Genomic DNA, 19,469 nt, shown 5'->3' with positions numbered 1-19,469 from the left:
GGGAGTCCCACCCTTTTTCTTTGTGGGAACGTATTTGTACTGAATCCTCATTATCTCCTCCTTGAATGCCTCCCACTGCTCTGACACTGATTTACCTTCAAGTAGCTGTTTCCAGTCTATTTTGCTAAATAACATCTCAGCTTAGTAAAATTGGCCTTTCCCCAATCGAGAACTTTTACTCCTGAACTATCTTTGTCGTTTCCCATATCTACTCAAAATCTAACTGAATTATGATCAAAATGCTCTCCCACTGATACCCCTCCCACCTCCCCAGCTTCATTCCCTAAAACTAAGTCCAAAACCACCCCCTCTCTTGTTGGGCTTGCTACATACTGGCTAAAAAAGTTCTCCTGAGTGCATTTTAAGAATTCTGTGCCCTCTATACCTATTACACAGATTCTATCCCAGTTAATATTAGGGTAGTTGAAATCCCTTACTATTACTGCCCTATTGTTTTTGCACTTCTCAGAAATTTGCCTAATGTTCTACTATCTCCCTCTGACTACTTGGGGGTCTATTGTACACTCCCAGCAGTGTGATCGTCCCTTTTTTGTTCTTCAGTTCAACCCATATAGCTTCATTTGATGATCCATCTAACATATAATCCCTCCTCACAGCTCTAATTGTTCTTTAACAAATATTGCGACTCCCCTCCATTTTTTATCCTGGTGGCTATTTTTTTCAAGAAAACTTGGTGGAATACTTTGAACAGAAAGTGCTGCCCATAGACTTTAATCCATTAAACAGCTAACAACAAATACCACCTAAGTAAGATAGATGTCTAATAAAAAAACAGAAGCAAAATACTGTAGATGCTGGAAGTCTGAAATAAAAACAGAAAATACTGGAAATACTCAGCAGGTCAGGCAGCATCTGTGGAGAGAGAAACAGAGTTAATGTTTCAGGTCGAAGACCATTCGTCAGAACTGGAAAAAGTTAGAGATGTAATAGATTTTAAGTAAGTGCAGGAGCATGGATGAGGGGAGGGGAGGAAAGAACAAAAGGGAAGGTCTGTGATAGGGTGGAGGGCAGGCGTGATTAAATGACAAAAGTTCTGATTGTACAAGGCAAAAAGAAATGGTAATGGGACAAGTAAAGAAACAAAAGATGGGTCTAGAAGAGGTGTAAATGGGAATGGCAGAATCATCAACAGCTGCCATCTGAAAAAATAGGGGCAGAGGTTATGGTCTGAAATTGTTGAACTCGATGTTGAGTCCAGGAGGCTGTAAAATGCCTAATAGAAAGATGAGGTGCTGTTCCCCGAGCTTACGTTAAGCTTTGTTGGAACAGTGTAAGAGGCTGAGGACAGAGAGGTCAGACTGGGAGTGGAGCAGAGAATTAAAGTGACAGGCGACCGGAAACTCAGGGTTACATATGTGGACTGAATGGAGGTGTTCCACAAAGCGGTCACCCAATCTGCGTTTGGTCTCCACAATGTAGAGGAGGCTGCATCATGAGCAGCGAATACAGTATACTAAATTGCAAGAAGTACAAGTAAATCGCTGTTTCACCTGGAAGGAGTGTTTGGGGCCGTTGACAGTGGGAAGGGAGGAGGTAAAAGGCCAGGTGTTGCATCTCCTGTGCTTGCATGGGAAGGTGCCGTGGGAAGGGGAAGGGGTGTTGGAGGTGATTGAGGAGTGGACCAGGGTGTCGCGGAGGGAGCAGTCCCTTCGGAATGCTGAAAGGGGAGGGGAAATTGTGTTTGGTAGTGGGATCACGCTGGAGGAGGCGGAAATGGCGGAGGATGATCCGTTGAATGTGGAGGCTGGTGTGCTTCTGGGAGGGAGGGGAAGGGGTGAGAGCAGAAGTGCGGGAAATGGAATGGACACGGTCAAGGGCCATGTCAACCATGGTAGAGAAGAATCCTCGATTGAGGAAAAAGGAAGACATATCGAAAGCACTAGTATGGCAGGTGGCAGAAACTGGGAGAATGGAATAGAGCTCTTACAGGAAGCGGGGTGGAAAGAAGTGTAGTCCAGGTAGCTGTGGGAGTCAGTGGGCTTATAGTGGATGTTTGTCGATAGCCTATCCCCAGAAATGGAGATAGAAGTTGGGGAAGGGAAGGGAAGAGTCGGAGATAGACCATGTGAAGGTGAGGGAAGGGTGGAAATTGGAAGCAAAGTGAATGAAATTTTCCAGTCAGGGAAAGAGCAGGAAATGGCACTGATACAGTCATCAATGTACCAGAGAAAGAGATGAGGGAGGGGACCTGAGTAGGACTGGAACAAAGAATGTTCCACTTATCCCACGAAACAGCAGGCATAGCTCAGACCCATGTTGGGTTAAGAACATAAGAACATAATAAATAGGAGCAGGAGTAGGCTATATGGCCCCTTGCGCCTGCTCCACTATTCAATAAGATCATGGCTGATCATTGACCTCAACTCCACTTTCCCGCCCGATCTGCATATCCCTTGATTCCTCTAGAGTTGAAAAATCTATCTATCTTAGCCTTAAATATACTGAAGGACTCAGCATCCACAGTCCTCTGGGGCAGAGCATTCCAAAGATTCACAATCTCCTGAAATTCCTCCTCATAGAAACATAGAAACGTAGAAGATAGGAGCAGGAGTAGGCCATTCGGCCCCTCGAGCCTGTTCCACCATTTAATGAGATCATGGCTGATCATCCAAATTCAGTACCCTGTCCCTGCTTTCTCCCCATATCCCTTGATCCCTTTAGCCTTAAGAAATATATCTAACTCCTTCTTGAATATATTTAATGAATTGGCCTCAACTACCTTGTGTGGTAGAGAATTCCACAGGTTCACCACTCTCTAGGTGAAGAAATTCCTCCTCATCTCAGTCCTAAATGGCTTACCCCTTATCCTTAGACTGTGACCCCTGGTTCTGGACACCCCCGCCATCGGGAACATCCTTCCTGCATCTAGTCTGTCAAGTCCTGTTAGAATTTTATAAGTTTCAATGCGAGTCCCCTCTCATTCTTCTAAACTCTAGCGAATGTAAGCCTAATCGACCCAATCTCTCCTCATACGTCATTCCTGCCATCCCAGGTATCAGTCTGGTGAATCTTCACTGCACTGTCTCCAAGGCAAGAACATCCTTCCTCAGATAAGGCGACCAAAACTGCACACAATACTCAAGGTGTGGTCTCACCAAGGCCCTGTACAACTGCAGCAAGACATCCTTGTTCCTGTACTCGAATCCTCTCGCTATGAAGGCCAACATACCACTTGCCTTCTTAACCGCCTGCTGCACCTGCATGCTTACCTTCAGCGACTGGTGCACAAGGACACCCAGGTCTCATTGCATGTCCCCTTTTCCCAATCTATTGCCGTTCAGATAATAATCTGTCTTCCTGTTTTTGCCACCGAAGTGGATAACCTCGCATTTATCCACATTATACTGCATTTGCCATGCATCTGCCCAATCACCCAACCTGTCCAAATCATAGTGGAGTTTCTCTGCATCCTCCTCACAGCACACATGCCCACCCAGCTTTGTGTCTTCTGCAAACTTGGAGATATTACATCTAGTTCTCTTGTCTAGATCATTTATATATATTGTGAATAGCTGGGGTCCTAGCACCGATCCCTGCTGTACCCACTAGTCACTGCCTGCCACTCGGAAAAAGAACCGTTTATTCCAACTCTTTGCTTCTTGTCTGCCAACCAGTTCTCTATCCAAGACAGTACCTTACCCCCAATCCCATGTGCTTTAACTTTGCATGTTAATCTCTTATGCGGGACCTTATCAAAAGCCTTCTGAAAGTCCAAATACACCACTTCCACTGGTTCTCCCTTAACTATTCTATTAGTTACATCCTCAAAAAATTCCAGTAGATTAGTCAAGCATCTCGATCTTAAATGGCCTACCCCTTATCCTGAGACTGTGCCCCTAGTTCTAGACATTAGTTCAACCAGGGGAAACAATCTCTCAGCATCTACCCTGTCAATCCCCTTCAGAATCTTGCATGTTTCAATGAGATCACCTCTCATTCTTCTGAACTCCAGAGAGTATAGGCCCATTCTACACAATCTCTCATCATAGGACAGCCCTCTCATCCCAGGAATCAATCTAATGAACCTTCGTTGCACCACCTCCAAGGCAAGTATATCCTTCCTTAGATAAGGAGACCAAAACTGTGCACAGTACTCCAGGTGTGGTCTCACCAAGGCCCTGTACAATTGTAGCAAGACTCTTATACTCCAACCCCCTTGCAATAGAGGCCAATATGCCATTTGCCTTCCTTATTGCTTGCAGTACCTGCATGCTAGCTTTCTGTGTTTCTTGCACAAGGACGCCCAAATCTCTCTGAGCACCAACATTGAAAAGTTTCTCACCATTTAAAAAATATTCAGTTTTTCTGTTCTTCCTACCGAAATGAATAACCTCACATTTCCCTACATTATACTCCATCTGCCACCTTACTGCCCCCTCACTTAGTCTATCTATATCCCTTTGCAGACTCTTTGGCCGCGATTTTGCCGCTGCTCAGAGGGCGGGTTTGGAGGCGGGTCAGGAGTGAATATCTAAATGATTGACGGCGGGTTGCGAACCCTCCGCCATTCCGCCTCCACACAACTTTGCAAAGTGTCGGGTCTGGGAGTCCCGATCAGACCCGACACCAAGCGGCGGGAGAGACACTTAAGGCAGTTAATAGCTTGTTAACTGCCTACATAATCCCATTTTACCAGACTCTTCCCATTTTACTACATTTTCAGTGTGTTACACGTTGTGCGACAAACACACCAGCTGATTGTGCCGGGTTCAGCAACTACCTGAATTCTTGACAGCTGCACCTGCAGCATAAAAGCGGACCTGTAACATGGCTGACTTTCAGATGCCAGAACTTTGTGTTTTGAGGTGTTGGAACACTTCTTGCAGGTCTATTGAGCTTGTGTGTTTAAACTGAGATCCATATTGACTGTGACCTCCTTGGAAAACCCTCTCCCCACATTGACGGTGCGCTTATAACATCTATTCCTCAACTGAGATATATACCAGCAGAATGGGAACCATTTATACCCTCTCATCCTGGTCCTCAGAATCTGAGGAAGAGCAGCCATGGCAGCAGCAGAACCAGTCGCTGACATCTGCAAAATGCTGCACCAACACCTGGAGCCCAGAGGAGCAGGTGGACACTCCTTACCAGTGGCTGTCAAAGTCACCACCGCCCTCAGCATTTTTGCTTCAGGGTCCTTCCAGGGATCATCAGCAGACATCAGCGGCATCTCCCAGTCGGCTGCACACACGGATGAAGCAAGTGTAACCGCACGTGCAGTTGGCTTTGTAAATATGACAGGCTTTCCAACAGTGCAAGGCGTCGTAGACTTCACACATCTTCTTCTTCTTCTTAGGCAGTCCCTCGAAACCAAGGATAACTTGCTTCTACACTAAAAATGAGTTCTCAGGTGACTGATGAGTCCAATGCGGGATCTACAGTCTCTGTCACTGGTGGGGCAGACGGTGGTTGAAGGGGTGGGTGGGTGGGGTGCTTGGGTTGACAAGCGCTCCTTCCGCTGTTTGCACTTGGCTTCCACTTGCTCCCGGCGAAGAGACTCGAGGTGTTTGGCGCCTTCCTAGATGCTTCTCCTCCAATTTGTGCAGTCTTGGGCCAGGGATTCCCAGGTGTCGGTGAGGAAGTTACACTTTTTCAAGGAGGCTTTGAGGGTGTCCTTGAAGCATTTCCTCTGCCCACCTGGGGCTCTCTTGCCATGTCGGAGCTCCGAGTAGAGCGCTTGTTTTGGGAATCTCATATCGGGCATGCGGACGATGTGGCTCGTCCATTGGAGCTGATCGAGCGTGGTCAAAGCTTCGATGTTGGGGATGTTGGCCTGAGCGAGAACACTGACATTGGTGCGCCTATCCTGCCAATGGATTTGCAGGATCTTGCGGCGGCAGCGTTGGTGGTACCTCTCTAGTGCTTTGAGGTGCCTGCTGTACATGGTCCATGTCTCTTAAGCATACAGGAGGGCGGGTATCACTGCTGCTATGTAGACCATGAGCTGGGTGCTGGGTGCTGGGTTTGAGGTCCTGGTCTTCAAACACTCTCTTCCTCAGGCGACCGAAGATTGCACTGGCACACTGAAGGCAGTGTTGGACTTCGTCATCGATGTCTGCCCTTGTTGACAGTAGGCTCCTGAGGTATGGAAAGTGGTCCATGTTGTCCAAGGCCTCGTCATGGATTTTGATAATCAGGGAGCAGTACTGTGAGGCGAGGACAGGTTGGTAGAGGATCTTTGGCTTACGGATGTTTAGTGTAAGGCCCATGCTCTTGTACGCTTCGGTGAAGTTGTTGACGATGGTTTGGAGTTTGGCCTCAGAGTGTGCACAGATGCAAGCATCGTTTGCATACTGTAATTCGATAACAGAGGATGGGACGATCTTGGATCTGGACTGGAGGCGACAGAGGTTGAACAGTTTCCCGTTTGTTCTGTAGTTTAGCTCCACTCCAGTTGGGAGCTTACTGAGGGTTAGATGGAGCATTGCAACCAGGAAGATTGAGAAGAGCGTTGGTGCAATGACACAGCCTTGCTTGGCCCCGGTCCGTACGTGAATTGGGTCTGTGGTGGATCTATTGGTCAGGATCACGGCTTGCATGTCGTTGTGAAGAAGGCGGAGGATGGTGACAAACTTTTGAGGGCAGCCGAATTTGAGGAAGACACCCCATAATCCCTCACTGTTGACGGAGTCGAAGGCCTTTGTGAGGTCAAAGAAGGCCATGTACAGTGGTTGGTGCTGTTCCCTGCATTTCTCTTGTAGTTGTCGTGCGGTGAAGATCATGTCCATTGTGCCCCTTAGTGGGCGGAATCCACATTGCAACTCTGGGAGGAGCTCTTCAGCTACTGGGAGAAGGCAATTGAGGAGGATTCTTGCAATGACTTTCCCTGTGGCAGACAGCAGGGAGACTCCTCTGTAATTACCGCAATCCAACTTGTCACCTTTCTTGAAGATGGTCACAATTACGGCATCTCTGAGATCCCCAGCATGCTCTCCTCCTTCCAAATAAGAGAAATTAGTTCATGTATTCCCTCTAATAGTGCTTCTCCGCCATGTTTTAGCACCTCGGCGGGGATTCCATCGGCTCCTTAGGCCATGTTGTTCTTCAGTTGTCAGATGGCCTTTTCAACCTCATGCCGGGCTGGGATTGGGCTGAGATGGTGGCGGGTAGCATGCTGTGGGATGGAGTTGAGGACACTCGCCTCGAAAACAGAGTCTCGGTTAAGGAGATCTTCGAAATGCTACTTCCAGCGGGCACTGACTGCTTCCCTGTCCTTGAAGAATACCTCTCTGTTCTTGGCCCGCAGTGGGGTAGGACCTTGGGTGCTTGGGCCGTAGGTGGTCTTGATTGCGCTAAAGAATCCACGCACATCGTGGTTGTTGGCTAGCTGCTGGATCTCCTGCACTTTCTCCACCCACCATCTGTTCTTTAGGTTGCGAGCTTTTTGTTGGACCTCTGCCTTCAGGCGTCTGTAGAGCTGCTTTCTTGCTCTAGAGTTCTGTTGCTGTTTCCAGATCAGGAATGCCTTGCGCTTGCGGCTTATTAGCTCCTGGATCTCCTGGTTATTCTCGTCGAACCAGTCTTGATGTTTCCCGGTCGAGTGACCGAGCGTCTCTTCACAGGTGCTGATTATGGAGGCCTTGAGTGCAGACCAGGTGCTGTGGACACTCTGGCCTCGATTTTAACTGAGCCGTGAAGGCGGGCTTGGAGACGTGCAGGGGATTAAAATCGCAAAAACTGGCGGTCGGGATCCCCCCACCTGGTTCCCGACTCCGAGCCATTTTTACTCAGGCATGTCTGATGGTCCCGAATCCATCCCGCATCCAACAGGCGGGACTGGTCTTTAAGGCCCTTAATCACCACTAAATGGTCTTTATAATGCCATTTTAACAGTCCCTTGCACTTTTAACCCTTTTCCCACGTAAAACATGCCTGGTGGGAATCTCGACTGTGAAACCTGGCGGGAGCACTTTTGGCTTGTTGACTATCAGCTGCAGGTCAACCTTTAAAGAGGAGATTTGATCAGCCATCATTTGCAGGTGGCAGGATTTTTTGTCTCAGGCCTGGGGCAACTTTTACCAGGCTTAACCACACCTGTGGAAGGTTGGAGCCTCACACACATCTCCAGTGTGACCTCCTGGGAAACCCCTCTCGCCACCTTCACTCAGCGCTTCCTCAACGGAGGCATATGCCAGAAGCATGGGAGCCATTTTTTTCCTTCCCTTCTGGGCATTAGAGGAGCTCGAGCACCAGGCGTGGCAGCAGCAGAACCAGGAACAACAGCAGCACCAGCAACAGCAGCAGCAGCAGGAGCGACAGGCTGCTGCTCACCCACCTGAGGCAGCACAGGCCAGAAGGGGCCAACGCCTGGAAGCCCGTCGGCGCAGGAGATACCCCCCAAACAGGGACTACAGACACAGTGTCAGCTACCTCAACATGACTGAGCAGCAGTGCCAAAGGCGGCTCCGACTTTCACGAGAGGTAGTGACTGACATCTGCGCAATGCTGCAGCAAGACCTGCTGCCCAGAGGACCAGGTGGACACTCCTTACCAGTGGCCATCAAAGTCACCACCGCACTCAACTTTTTTGCCTCAGGCTCATTCCAGGAATCATCAGCAGACATCAGCGGCATCTCCCAGGCGGCCGCACACACTTGCATCACGCAGGTAACCGATACCCTCTTTGCCCTCGCGCACAATCACATCCATTTCACCAAGGATCGCACAAGTGTGATGGCATGAGCGGTTGGATTAGCTCATCTGGCAGAATTTCCAAGGGTGCAGGGCATCGTTGACTGCACACATGTGGCCCTTAGGGCACCCCATCACAATCCAGGTATTTTTGTCAACCACAAGGGCTTCCACTCCTTTAACGTTCAGCTGGTGTGTGACCACAAGAAGGAGATTTTGCATGTTTGTGCCATGTACCCTGGCAGTTGCCATGACTCCTTCATACTGCGCCAGTCTAGTGTGCCTCCACTATTCAGGCCGCCAGACCAACTTCACGGATGGCTACTTGGAGACAAGGGCTATCCCCTAAGGACTTGGCTAATGACGCCGTTGAGGAGGCCAGCCAACGAAGCTGAGGAGCGCTACAACTCCAGCCACATTTCCACCAGATCCATTATCGAGCAAACCATCGGTTTGCTGAAGATGCGCTTCAGATGCCTGGATAGATCAGGTGGAGCCCTACAGTACTCAGCAGCCAAAGTCTCCAAAATCGTCGTGGTTTGCTGTGCACTTCACAACATGGCACAGCAGCGTGTCTTACCGCTACCTGAGGAACAAGTGGCTCAGTGCACAGCCTTGTCAGAGGAGGAGGAGGAGGAGGAGGAGGAGGAGGAAGACCTTGAGGAGGCGGATGTCCAGATCCACCAGCACATGAGCACATTGCTAGCCGTGTGGCAAAGGATGCACTAAAACATGCCAGATTCGCTTAAATTTACGAAGCAAACATATGTGGCTGCCACATGGAAATGAGTGTCTGGCAGACCTTCTTAACACACCATACACCATTTGTACAATAAACTGTGGTTTCCTATCACTCTCACCACCATCATTACAGATAAAAGGCGCCCTGACACCTCACTGTGACACTTCCATTGCTAGGCACACATAGGCCAACTCTTTGAATCTTTGCCATCGCATTTCTTTATTACAATTGAAATAACGATGATAATCCTCACTTTGTATTACATCAAAACACCCAAGTGACTACCCTTGTGACTATTTGTGTGTTAACTTTCTCTTACACGTGCTTCTATGTGGTACTTCCCCTGTGGCTTCAGCAGATGTTGAGGCACCTTGCTCACTTTCATGCTGCTCCTGCTTCGACACCTTTGGCGGGCATCCTCTGGGTTTTGGAGCCTGGGAGGGCTCCGCAACCGTCTGCTCCTCCTGCGGCTGTGCAGGGGCTGAGACGGCCATCTCAGTTGGGTGAGGAATCGGGGGCTCTGACCGAGGGTTCGCAGTGGCATGGGAGTGTGAGCGCTTGGAGAGGAGCCCACACTTCCTTGTTGTCAACTACCAACATCCCTCTCATGGGTCGCCCGCAGTTCACTGCTAGCAAATAGCTGGAGAGCACCTTGCTGCACATCAGTGGGGCCGTGAGGACCCATCTCAGTACTGACAGTTCCCATAATGGGGACGTTCATGTACCTCTGGTGTCTCTCCTCAATAGATGCCCATCTATCCTCCATAGCAGACCATCTATTTAGAAGAGTCACCATGCTCTATCGAGTCTGGTGAGTTATGTCCTCCAAGGAGGTTGCCACCCTCTCCATGGCGGCATGTTCATGCGCCATTGACTCCACCATGGCATTGCTTATGTTTGAGGTGGGCTCCACCATTCTCTGCACACTCGCAGTTATTGTGGATGCAAAACCTGTCAGAGACTCCTGCACTTGTTGCTGAAGTTCCAGCACCGCTCTCTTTCTGGATGGCCCCAGAGGCACAGGGTCCACATGAAGCTGAGCAGAGCTAGGAGCACCCTGCGGCCTCCGATGAGGACTCTCCACTGTTGTCTCTGTCTCCAACATCTGCGGATGCTCATTTGTGAGCTGTGATACACCAGGTGACAACACTAATCTATCTCGCGAATGACCCACCGATTTGTGCGTCTCTGCGCTGGACTGGGTGCATTCAATTCTGCTGATGCTGCGCCCTCAGAGTTTGCAGCTTCCTCTGAGGAGTCTTCTGGCTCTTCCTCCTGGACAGTGGGGAGGGGGGCTCTCAATGGCCCTGTGGGGGAATAAAGGCATGAGTTAGACATGTGATATTAACGTAGCAGGCACATTGAATTGTGCAGATGATCAGAACTCAATCTGTATGAACATCAGATGCCATATCAGTCACTCATGCAATCTACATGAGTGGGTTGCAAATCTATTCTGTCACCAGCTTGCTCTACTGCGCCTGTCTCCCCATCCCCCACTTCCAGCTTTTCAGCACCTCCAATGATGTCAAGAGCCGCCTCCTCAGCAGTGGTCAAGTGCGCAATGGAAGGTGGCCCTCCTCCTGTCCTGCCCCTCTCCCTCTTATTGTGGGTTCTCTTTTCCTGCAATGAGGGACACAAGTGGAATTTGAGTGAGAATGTTGGAGTGAGTGTAGAGAATCCATAGCATAGATGCTTAGAGGGAGACAAAGATGGAGTCAGGTGCCAATACCAAGGGCCCTCCCTGTGTGCTGTTAGTTGTTTTCATTGCATAACAGCGAGTGTGAGGGGTACATAGTAGAATGGTGGAGTGATTCTGTACATAGAGAGAGAGGGATGGTTAAGGGTGCAAGGGATGTTAGGGTAAAGTGGGATGTGCAGGAGTAGGTTGACAATGCAGAGTGCTGGTGATGAGAGGAGATGGGGAGCAGATTGAAGGTAAGTGTGATGTAATAATCACTTTTGCTGTGCGTAGCAGGTCATTGAACCTTTTCCTGCACTGAACCCATGAGCATAAAGACCTGGCACTCACCTCCTCAGCAATTTGCAGCCAGGCCGCTTTGGTTTGCTGAGGAGGCTTCCTCCGTCCATTTGAGGGGAACAGTACCTCTTGGTGCCCTCACTCCCTCCACAAGAGCATGGAGGGAGCCATCATTGAATCTTGGAGAGGCCTTTGGTCTTGAAGCAGTCATTTCGCTATGTGCCACACTGAGAAGCATCAGAATAGGAATGAAAAACAACAAGGCTGCATGGGCCCTTTAAATGCAGCTGGATGGAAGACGTCAGCAGAGTCGAGCAGCAGACCCGAACCCACTGATTGGGCCGGGTAGCACAGTTAAGTGAAAATTGTTCTTTCAGAGCGGATTAAACCGGCAGAGGGATCGGAACCTGTTGAACAGCCAACCCGACTCCAACCTGCCGCCGATGGTAGAATCGCAGCCTTTGTGTTCTCCTCACAGCTTACTGTCCCACCTAGCTTTGTATCATCAGCAAACTTGGATACATTACACACGGTTCCTTCATCTAGGTCATTAATATAGATTGTAAATAGCTGAGGCCCCAGCACTGATCCTTGCGGCACCCCACTAATTACAGCCTGCCAACCTGAAAAAGACCTGTTTATCCCTACTCTCTGTTTTCTGTCCATTAACCAATCCTCTATCCATGCTGCTATATTACCCCCAACCCCAGGAGCCCTAATCTTGTGTAATAACCTTTTATGTGGCACCTTATCAAATGCCTTTTGCAAATCCAAATATACTACATCCCCTTTATCTACCCTGATATTTACATCCTCAAAAAACTCTAATAAATTTGTCAAACATGATTTCCCTTTCATAAAACCATGTTGACTCTGCCTAATCATTTTATGACTTTCTAAGTGCCCTGATACCACTTCCTTAACAATGGATTCCAGCATTTTCCCAACGACTTTGTCAGGCTAACTGGTCTGTAGTTCCCTATTTTCTCTCTCCCTCCTTTCTTGAATAACGGTGTTACATTTGCTACCTTCCAATCCGCAGGGAGCATTCTAGAATCTAGGGAATTTTGGAAGATCCAAACCAATGCATCCACTATCTCTGCAGCCACCTCTTTTAGAACCCTAGGATGTAGCCCGTCAGATCCAGGGGATTTCTCAGTTTTTAGTCCCATTAGTTTCTCTGGTACTTTTTCACTACTTATATTAATTACGTTGAGTTCCTCACCCTCATTAGACCCTTGGTTCCCCACCATTTTTGGTACACTTTTTGTGTCTTCTACTGTGAAGACAGATATAAAATATTTGTTTAACGTTTCTGTCATTTCCTTATCCCCCATAAAAATTTCTTCTGTCTCAGCCTCTAAGGGACCAACATTTACTTTTGCTACTCTCTTCCTTTTTACATACTTGTGGAAGCTCTTACAAACTGTTTTTATATTTATTGCTAGTTTTCTCTCATATTCTATTTTTCCCTTTTTATCAATGTCTTGGTCATCCTTTGCTGGTTTCTGACACTCTCCCAATCCTCAGGCTTACTTCTATTCTTTGCAACATTATAAGCTTCTTCTTTCAATCTAATGCTATCCTTAACTTTTTTAATTAGCCATGGATGGATCACTTTTCCCATAGAGTTTTTGTTTCTCAATGGAATGTATTTTTGTTGAGAATTATGAAATATTTCTTTAAATGCTAGCCACTGCTTATCTATCGCCATCCCTTTTAATCTATTTTTCAATCTACTTTAGCCAACTCACCCCTCATACCTATGTAATTGGTTTTATTTAAGCTTAAGACTCTAGGCAAGTCACTCTCAAACATAATGTGAAATTCTATCATCTTATGATCACTCTGCCCCAGAGGATCCTTTACTATGAGATTGCTAATTAACCCTGTTTTATTACACAATACAAGATCTAAAATAACCTGTCCCCTGGTTGGTTCCATGACTTATTGTTTCAGGAAACTGTCCCAAAAGCATTCCATGAACTCGTCCTCCAGACTACCTTTGCCAATTTGATTTGTCCAGTCTAAATGAAGATTAAAGTCCCCTACTATTATTGCATTACCTTTGTTACAAGCTTCTACTATTTCTTGATTAATATTCTGTCCAAAATTACAGCTACTGTTAGGGGGTTTATATACTACTCCCACCAGTGTTTTCTGTCCCTTGTTATTCCTTATCTCCACCCATACTGATTCTACTTCCTGATATTCCGAGCCAAGATCCTTTCTACTGTCCTTATGTCATCCTTTATTATCAGGGCTAACCCTCCTCTCCTTTTCCATACTGTCTGTCTTTTCGAAACGTCAAGTACCCTGGAACATTTGGTTCCCAACCTTGGTCACCTTGCAACCACGTCTCTGTAATGACTATTAGATCAAACCATTTTATCTCTATTTGTGCTATCAGTTCATCTATCTTGTTATGAATGCTTTGTGCATTCAGATAAAGTGCATTTAATTAAAAAAATTTACCATTATTCCCTGCTTTGACCTTATTCTCTGCTGCACTGCTACCATTAAACTCTCTGTCCCTTCCTGTCACACTGTGCTTATTTTTACCCAAATTGCTACACTGCTCTATTGCCTTGACCTTTCTCTTTAGATTGCTAAATTTCCCCTTACCTGATCCCGCACGCCCCCCTTTTTGAGTTGAAAGCCCTATCTACAGCCCTAGTTATTCGATTTGCCAGGACGCTGGTCCCAGCCTGGTTTAAGTGGAGCCCATCACGATGGAACAGCTCTCTCTTTCCCCAGTACTGGTGCCAATGCCCCATGAATTGAAACCCTTTCTTCCCACACCACGCTTTGAGCCATGCACTCCACTCTCTGATCTGCTTGACCCTATGTCAATTTGCACGTGGCTCAGGTAGTAATCTAGAGATTATAACCTTTGAGGTTCTGCTTATTAATTTAGACCCTAGTTCCTCAAACTCCCTCAGCAGAACCTCATTCTTAGTTTTACCCATGTCGTTGGTTCCTACATGGACCACAACAACTGATTCCTCCCCCTCCCACACCAAGTTCTTCTCCAGCCGCGAGGAGATATCCTTAACTCTGGCACCGGGCAGGCAACACAGCCTTCAGGACTCTCATTCACGGCTACAGAGAACAGTATCTATCTCCCTGACTATACTGTCCCCTATCACTACTACATTCCTTCCTTCTCCCCCCACTTGGATGGCCCCCTGTACCACGGTGCCGTAGTCAGTTTGCCCATCCTCCCTGCAGTCCTTTTCCTCATCCATACAGGTAGCTGGATAAGATCAAGAGCTGAGGCTCCTCCATCACTACATCCTGGGTCCCCATACCTGCCTGACTCGCAGTCACACCTTCCTGTCCCTGACCACTGACGAACTCTAATGTACTACTTAACCTAAGGAATGTGACTGCCTCCTGGAACAAAATGTCCAGGTAACTCTCCACCTCCCTGTTGCCCCGCAATGTCTGCACCTCATACTCCAGCTGAACAACTCTGAGCGGAAGTTCCTTGAGTTGCAGACACTTACTGCAGATGTGGTTGCTCGGGATTGCGATGTTCTCCATAAACTCCCACATGCTGCAGTTACGACACACCAACTGCCCTGCCATCTCTAACCTTATTTTATTTAATAATTAATTAAAGCTTTTGTTCAATCGATATTTTAGTTTTATTGTTAGATTATTTTATCTAGTTTAAGTTATTAATTTAATAAGTACCAGCAAGTTACAGTTTCTCAGCTCTTAATTTAACCCCCTTCCCCAATTTAGAGAGCAAAATAAAACCTGTAATACTCACCAACCAATCACCAACCTGCTCTCCTGCGACGTCACTCTTTGATTTTGTTGTTGTTTTTGATTCGGAGCCTCGCCGCTGCTGTTGCTTTAATTCAGGTCTGCTCTCGGGCCGCTCTTTATCCTCTTGCCGCTGCTTTAATTCAAGTCCACTCTCGGGCTGCTCTTTATCCTCTCATCACTGCCACAGCTTTAATTCGGGTCCGCTCTCGGGCCACTCTTTATCCTCTCGCTGCTGCCTCTGCTTTAATTCAAGTCCACTCTCGGGCCGCTCTTTACCCTCTCGCCGGGTCGTCCGGCCGGATTGCCTGCCTCTCTTCCGCGGCCATGTTCGCGCCCGGGTGGCCCTGGAGATGGAGCACGCGGTGTCCGCCAGCATGCTTGAGTATTTCCACGACCGGTGGGCACCGCGGGGACTGGAGTGCATCATCAACCCGGAAAACCACATTTTTATTTGATTTGTTAAGTTTTAGTTGAGCTTTTGTTAATTTACAGTCCAATTTTTTTTTTTTTTTTTGGGTCCAAACAAAAGAGTACCCTCTCGCCGCTGCCACTGCTTTAATTCGGGTCCGCTCTCAGGCCGTTCTTTATCCTCTCGCCGCTGCCACAGCTTTAATTCAGGGCCGCTCTCGGGCCGGTCTTTATCCTCTCGCCGCTGCCTCTGCTTTAACTCAGGTCCGCTCTCGGGACATTCTTTATCCTCTCGCCGCTGCCACTGCTTTAATTCAGGTCTGCTCTCGGGCCGCTCTTTATCCTCTTGCCGCACGGGTGGTCGAGGGGGTCGTCCAGCCGGATTGCCTGCCTCTCTTCCGCGGCCATGTTCGCGCCCGGGTGGCACTGGAGATGGAGCACACGGTGTCCGCCGGCGCGCTTGAGTATTTCCGCGATCGGTGGGCGCCGCGGGGACTGGAGTGCATTATCAACCCGGAAAACCAAATTTTAATTTGATTTGTTAAGTTTTAGTTGAACTTTTGTTTATTTACAGTCCAATTGTTTTTTTTTGGGTCCAAATAAAAGAGTACCCTCTCGCCGCTGCCACTGCTTTAATTCAGGTCTGCTCTCGGGCCGCTCTTTATCTTCTAGCCACTGCCCATAGCAACACCTTTTATTTGGAGGAAGTGAGTGGAGTCAAAGGAGAAGTTGTTCAATGTGAGAACAAGTTCAGCCAGGCAGAGGAGGGTGGTGGTGGATGGGGAGTGATTGGGCCTCTGTTTAAGGAAGAAGCAGAGTGCCCTCAGGCCATCCTGGTGGGGGATGGAGGTGTAGCGGGACTGTACGTCCATGGTGAAAAGGCGACTATAAAGTATGTGTCTATACTTAATGCAATAATGACGAGACAGCTTGGAAGATTCAACGTAGGTCTTTACTTAATACCAACCGGCGGGAAACTGAGGGGAGATCAGTACCCACAGTACTATTTATACCCCTATGGCCAGGAGTGGTACGACGGTATCACTACGCCCTACAAAGTAGTGCTGCCCTGGCCATAGGTTTAAAGTAACATACCTATTACATACACAACATTCCTCCCCTTTTAATTAAAACGTACCCATGCAATTAAGTCAATAGATGCTCCATAACTAGGGCTAATAACATTTGGTAACACAATATACATAACATAACATATTTACATCAAGAGTTGTCTACTTATATAAACAGAAACATGTTATAGATTCAGTCTCTGAGGAGGCCTCCTGTCTCGACTAGGATAACGTCTTTCTCTAGTCGGTCTCGGTGTAGGCGGCGGTACTTCCGTCACCCCTTCATCGCTGGACTCGTCGGTGTCTGATGGCACATCCTGTGCCGTGGAGATCACTGGAGTGCTGAACTCCTCGCAATCCTGAGACCTCTGTAACGACGAGCTGGGCCGTGATTCCATTGTAACAATGTGCTGAGACGTTTGAGGTAGTGAATCAGTTGGGTTTCTGGACTCCACAAGTTGATCAGCATGTCGTCTGATTATGCCTTCCCCTGTCTCAACTGTATACATCAAGGGTCCCTGGTGGGCCTTTATCGTACCAGACCGCCACTTTTCATTCCTATAATCACGGGCCAACACTTGCTGCCCCACCTCGAAGCTCCATGTCTGTCTGTCAGGAGCCCTACGAAATACTCGGTTTTCCACATCTCTCCGAATGTTTGGTCTGAGCAATTCAAGGCGAGACCTTAACCTTCTATTAAAGAACATGACGGCGGGGGCCTGGTTGGTCACCGTATGTGCAGCATTACGGTATGCGAATAGGAAGTTGTCCACCTTGTGTTGTAGTGGTAACCTTTCCTCCCCCATTGCCTTGATGGCCTTTTTAAAAGTCTGTACAAATCGCTCTGCCAGCCCATTTGTAGCCGGATGATATGGTGCGGACGTATAATGTCGCACTCCATTCCTTTTTAGGAATGCTTGAAATTCTTCTGCCACAAATTGTGGCCCATTGTCCGAACAGACTTGCTCGGGCACCCCGTTTCGGGCAAAAATGGTCCTTAAGACTGCGACCGTCTTTTCGGCTGTCGTTGATGACATCTTTATGACCTCCGGCCATTTTGAATGGGCGTCCACTACAATAAGGAACATCGCATCCAGGAAGGGGCCAGCGAAGTCCACGTGGCTCCTTTGCCACGGCGTTGAGGGCCACTCCCACGGATGTAGTGGGGCTTGTGGTGGTACGTTCTGTACCATCTGGCACCCTTGGCATGCTTTTGCTACTTCCTCAATGTCCCTGTCAATGCCGGGCCACCAGACGTAGGCTCTGGCGAGGCTTTTCATTTTGACACCCCCCAGATGACCTTCGTGTAAGTCCTGCAACACTTTATGTTGTAATTTTTGAGGGACCACCACCCTGGCTCCGCACATCAATGTGCCCTGGCAGACGGACAACTGGTCCTTCCTTGCCGAAAACGCCGGCAATGATGCGTCACCCTGCGCCGGCCAGCCTTTCATGGTTAATTCGTAAACCCTTGCCAATGTCGGGTCGTTTCGTGTTTCCCGCTCGATACATTGGCTGGTGATGGGCAAGTGTTCCATAACAGCCGTATGATATATTTCCACGGGGTCCTGTACTATCTCTTCGATCTCGGCAGGCAAGGGTAGCCGCGACAGGCCATCCGCATTGCCATGCTGTTTGGTACCCTTATATTCGATAAGGTACTGGTGTGCTCCTAAGAACAGTGACCAGCTCTGTAGCCTTTGGGCCGTCATCAGGGGCACCCCTTTTGTTGGATTAAATATCGACACCAACAGTTGATGATCTGTCAATAGTGTGAAACGTTGCCCATGCAGGTAGTGGTGGAATTTTTTTACACCCCACACCAGACTGAGGGCCTCCCTGTCGATTTGCGCATAGTTTCTTTCGGCTGTAGTTAATGACCTTGAGGCAAATGCTATTGGCCTCTCCGTCCCATTGGGAAATTTGTGTGACAACACTGCCCCTATACCATACGGGGAGGCGTCACATGCCAACCTCATTGGCATTTTTGGGTCAAAGTGTGCGAGCACTTCCTTTGATGTAATGAGTTGTTTACCCTTTTTAAAAGCAGCCTCACACGCTTCGTCCCAATTCCAGGAGACTCCCTTTTGCAGCAATGAATTTAGTGGATGTAAAATGGACGATAAGTTCGGGAGGAACTTATGGTAATAGTTTATAAGGCCTAAGAATGATCGTAACTGAGATACATTCTCAGGGGGCGGGGCCTTCACTACTGCCTCGATCTTTTCCGGGGACTTATGCAGGCCTTCCTTATCTATAATGTGACCACAGTATGAGATACGTTCCTGGAAAAACTCACATTTCTGCTTGTTCGCCCTGAGTCCGTATTGTTGTAACCGCAGAAGTACTCGCTCCAGGTTAGCGAGGTGGTCGTTATCCATTTGTCCTGTCACCAGGATGTCATCCAGGTAGCATTGCGTTCCTGGAATGCCCTGTAGGACCTGTTCCATGGTCCTCTGCCATATTGCCGGGGCGGACGCCACACCAAATACCAGGCGATTGTACTGGTACAATCCCTTGTGTGTGTTAATCGTTAGGAGCTTTTTCGAGTCCTGCTCCACCTCCATCTGTAAATAAGCTTGACAAAGGTCAATCTTCGTAAAGTGTCTACCCCCAGCTAACGATGCAAATATGTCCTCTATCCGCGGCAGCGGATACTGTACCGTGTGCAGGACTGGGTTAATAGTTATCTTAAAATCCCTGCAAATGCGAACCTTCTTTGGTTCCCCTGGTGTGTTATTTGCAGATTTCTTTATAACTGGGATGATGGGCGTGGCCCACTCACTCCACTCAATCTTTGTAAGGACACCTGCACTCTCTAAGGCATCCAGTTCTG

Source organism: Somniosus microcephalus, chromosome 2 (genome assembly GCF_052327205.1).
Source record: "Somniosus microcephalus isolate GS21.2 chromosome 2, FLI_Smic_1.0, whole genome shotgun sequence".
NCBI lineage: Eukaryota > Metazoa > Chordata > Chondrichthyes > Squaliformes > Somniosidae > Somniosus > Somniosus microcephalus.
This window is presented reverse-complemented; position numbering follows the sequence as displayed.